A 4,859-nucleotide genomic window follows, 5' to 3' on the forward strand; every position below is an offset into this window, starting at 1 on the left:
GCCTATGGGGGCCATTTGCATTTAATCCACCACAGTCCTATTTCAGAAAAGAGTGATGCTTCTCCTCTTCCTCCTCCTCCTCCCTGCCCTCCTCCTCCTCCTTGCCCTCCTCCTTCTTGCTCTCCTCCTCCCTGTCCTCCTTCTCCTTGTCCTCCTTCTCCTCTTCCTCCTTCTTCATGGTCTTTGTAGTCATCGGTCTTTGTCTTCTTCTACCTCCTCCTCTTCCTCTTCCTCCTCTTCCTCCTTCTATTTTTCCAGTGCCATCCAAAGATGACGACTGCATTTCTGCATTGCTGTACACTCTGGACTTTCTCACGTTCTATCTTGATCATTTGCACATTTTTCCTAAACATGGCTGCTTGGCAATGTCCATTACAACGGGAATGGCTTTCTTCCATCTTTGTCATTCAATCTTGTTTGCAGATCCTGAGGCTTCCAGCTAGCTTGTCTTGTTTCTCTTAAAGCACTTGAATAAAATTGTTCATGAGCTTCTTTCAAGAGTCTTACTAAATTATTCATCCATGAGATTAAAACCACAAGGGGAAAATAACCCCTGATATTCCTAGCAACACCATCAAAGCATGAGCCTGGCTGAGCCTTGATTTGTGCATCCTTGATTTCTATCAAAAGAATCCTTGAGATGTACTAAGCCTGAATCACACAGGTAAGCATTCCTTCCCCCACCCATCTTCCCTGCTTGCTGAGTCCTCTGGAGCAAACCAAGCTGCCCTGAGCAGCCTGCTATCCCAGCAGGACCTCCATTCTCACCCACATCTCCTTCCACTTTCATCTGACCTGTTGAGCCTGGACCATACAGTTGAGCTTCCCTTCCCCCTTGCCCCTGCTTGCTGAGTCTTCTGGGCATGACGAGCTGCCCTGAGCAGGAACTTCCTCTGTGCCCCTTAGAGTGTGCCATTGCGCCAGGGCAACTTCTTTCTCCTGTGTGAAATTCCTTCAGAATTGACATCATAGTCACGAGCTCCACAATAATTGATTACTGTTCTGTCATTTCAATCACAAATATACTTTCTTTACAAATACACTTATACAAGAATGCTATCTATCCTATTGATAAGCACAGCAACACCTGAAAGTCAAGTAGCATGGAGCAGAAACCGTTCGCACTCAGGTAGACCTGTGTTAAAATGTCTTCCTGAACTTTCATTTCCTAGTTGGCTTGTGACGGACGGCTATGAATGTGATCCGACTACATGGAGGTGGGAATGAAGGAAAGGGGACCTTTGACATATAATTGGCGAATCTCTTTTTACTATTTGTAGATTAGCTGAAAAGTAAATTATTTGTTAGAATTTTTATTGTTTTTGTTTATGAAATTAGTGAATCCAGGGCTGGAGAGATGGCTCAGCGGTTAAGAGCATCAACTGCACTCCAGAGGTCCTGAGTTCAATCCCTAGCAACCACATGGTAGCTCACAACCATCTGATGCCCTCTTCTGGCATGTCTGGAGACAGCAACTGTGTACTCACATACATAAAATAAATAAATCTTAAGAAAAGAAAAGGAAAGGAAAGGAAAGAAAAGAAAAGAAAAGAAAAGAAAAGAAGAGAAATTCGTGAATACAGTTGCTCAATATATGCTGATCTGATTACTAAAGTATCAGAAGAAGGAGAAGATTTTGTACAGAAATTTAATCAGGTGGGTACTCAGAAGGCTGAGCAGGTGTAGACACCTGCCACGAAGCCTGATGCTGTGAGTTCAGTCTCTGGAACACACTTGTTGGGAGGATGGAAGTGGCTCCTTCAAGTTGTCTTCTGACCACCACATGTGAACCGTGGCTGGTGTACACCCATAAACAAACATATATACACATTTAAATAAGGAGGGAATGAATAGGAAAATCTGATTAGGATAACCACTTCTCTTGCTTACTTCAATGCTACTGGCCTCTTTCTGAACCACTCAATGATGTAGTCACACAGAACAATAGAAATATCATTTATAGCCAGGCGTGGTGGCGCACGCCTTTAATCCCAGCACTTGGGAGGCAGAGGCAGGCGGATTTCTGAGTTCGAGGCCAGCCTGATCTACAAAGTGAGTTCCAGGACAGCCAGGGCTATACAGAGAAACCCTGTCTCGAAAAAACCTAAAAAAAAAAAAAAGAAATATCATTTATAATCTGAAAACGAAATCTGTAAACAAATAAGGCCAGGCAAGCCCCTCATTACAAACTGACAAGTGTTCAGTATGGTCTTATTGAAAGGGACCAATTAATCTAGCAATGCCTTCTACACAGAGAACCTGGTATCAAATTCCATCAAATTGAACTGATGGTCCTGTGATTTCTCCCACAGGAGAAGTCCCTGTGTGGCGTGCTGCCAAGTCCTGTGGCATGAAATAAAGCTAAGGAGGTGAACAGCAAGAGATGGAATGTTCTGGAAGAAGACCAAGCTCTTGAAGGTTCCCAGAGGGTTCCCAGGTTGGGGGACTTCATCTTGTGATTTATAGCCCCATATACATGTCTCAGCACAGTTGACATCTGCAGTAGTATTGATTAATACAGAGAAATGAGTGGGGAGGGGGGCTTCTGAGGCAAGGAGGTATGAGCCCACACGGGCCTTCTCTTACAGAGTCACACAGGATAGGAAGGTAGGAGTCCACACGATAAAAGACTGAATCTCCAACCATGGATACCATTGTCATAGGAACCACAGATGTAGCATGCTGCTTGTCCTGCTCTGTGCCAATTCCAGTCAAGGTTCCCTGTACTCTCGTGTCTACTGTAACAACAATCAATTCTATATAATTATATCTTCATTATTCTTTCATACGTGTATAAGATACAGATTGGTTGTCCCCCCCATTGTCTCTCATCACCCTTCCAATACCTGCTAAACCTCCAGTTCTTCTTGGTGAGTAGCCCTCCTGTTTTCAAATCTTTGCTTTGTGAGTTTGAGGAACCGTGTTTAAATAGGGCTGCTTATGTGAGTGTGAGTGGAATTTCTTTGTGGGAACGTGAAAACATCACTGCAGAAGAACATAGCATTCCTCCTCTTGGCAATCACTGAAAGTTAAAGATTTATAGAAACGTGACAAGGGACACATTATCCTTATAACCGGAGTGTAATATGAGTGTAATGGCCATGTTATATCAAGAAGTCAGTGCTTCACTGCTGTGAAGTTACTCCCATCACCCGGCCCTTGCACAAACTCTCCTTCTCTCTTCCATGGAGTTTCCTTAGCCTTGGAGGGTAGATATCCCTGCTCTGCTTAGGGCTGGGCACACATTGGTTGCTTGTTCCCAGCACTTTAATCAGGCATGAGTCTGTGCCTAAGTTTTTTCTGTTTGTCTCCTTTTTCCTTTCCCTGAAATTCAACAATCACCCATGTGAAGAGGAAAGGGAAGGCATGAGAAATGATCCTGCCCATCTCCAGGGTTCTCCTCACAGAGACATTTCAGAGCCTTTGGCATTGGTGGGACCACATGACCCAACATCAGATACCTCTCATGTGACCCAGCATGAGCTCTGTGAGAATCCCAGCAACCCTCTAAAGGAACTCCATTCTGACTTCAGCCCTTGCTTGATTTAGAACTCTCAAGTTGAGTGTTAGAATTGTGATGTTATTTCCTCTAAATCTAATTGGGGAACTCTGGGAGGGGATGGACCAGTCCTTCCTCTTAAAAACATGCTTGCCCAAATGAGCCTAGGCTTTTTATGAGTCTGAGCACTAGCACTCCCTTGGCTGATTCCTAGGCCTTACTAGATTCCTTTGTGCTCCTGAAGTCATTGTCCTGCCACACTGGGAGGGCAACTCTCCCAGGGATCAGTGGGTCTTCTGGGACCATGTGAGGTGGTCACCACTCCTAGAGTCTGGGAGTTTGACATTCTTGCAACAGAGAAGGTGAATCTCAACTATGAACCTCCCCCCAACCCCAAATTAGGTGAGATACTTTTAGAACCAGGACACCAAGGCTTTCAGCCAGAAAACAGTGTTTATCAATGCTAGCACTGACCAGCAGGTCCACACTGAAACTGCCCAAGGAGTTCTGGACTCAGAATGTCTTGTATTGCTACAGAAGCCCTTCCCCTTTGCCCCAGTGTTCCATAGCTTGGCCAAATCAAAGTCAGTTTCACTTTTCCTTGCACATCTGTTATCCTGTTCCCAAGTCTGAAGATTCCGTAAGCAATGCCAGTGGTGTGCAAATGATTTTGGTAAGAATTAAATTCTTCAAGACTGTCTGAGCCTCTTCTGCTTCAGATACCCAAATTTCATAATGCTCTCACCAGCTCTTCCCCAATGGTGCATTCCACAATGACACACACACACCATGCTAGGTGTTCTTAACCTTGAAGGATGGTGTAATATTTGTGTCTCCCCAAGTCATCATGATCCCAAATCAGATACAGCGAGGGTGGCGTTCATCAGCCCTCAGAATTGATATAATTAGAATTTATTGTGTATGAAGTGGAAGGTCTGAATTGAATTCCATCCTTCTGCATGAAGAGTGGTGTTGTGCTAGAACCATTAGTCTTTCTTCCAATGTAGACCTTTGCCTTTTCTGTAGGAAGCTAAGTGATTATTATTTCCTTTTTAAGCCTTCAATAGTATTTATATTTCTATTTTTCCATTAGTTAATTTATTTATGCACTTTACATTCTGATTGCTGTTCTCCCTCTGGTTCCTCCTCCACAAGTCCCCACCCCCACCCCATGTCCCATCCTATTCGCCTCTAAGAGGGTGCAGGGGTCTTGGGTATCAAGTGCCCTGTCTTATGGAACCCAGTTACTTGACAAGGCACTCATGGGTTGGAACTGTCCCCACCCCCAACCTTCCAACACACACATAAACACACACACACACACGCATACACACACAAACACACACAAACTGCCTTGTTT

The sequence above is a fragment of the Mus caroli genome, unplaced genomic scaffold (assembly GCF_978045245.1).
Source record: "Mus caroli unplaced genomic scaffold, Mus_caroli_1 scaffold_16, whole genome shotgun sequence".
NCBI classification, from domain to species: Eukaryota; Metazoa; Chordata; class Mammalia; order Rodentia; family Muridae; genus Mus; species Mus caroli.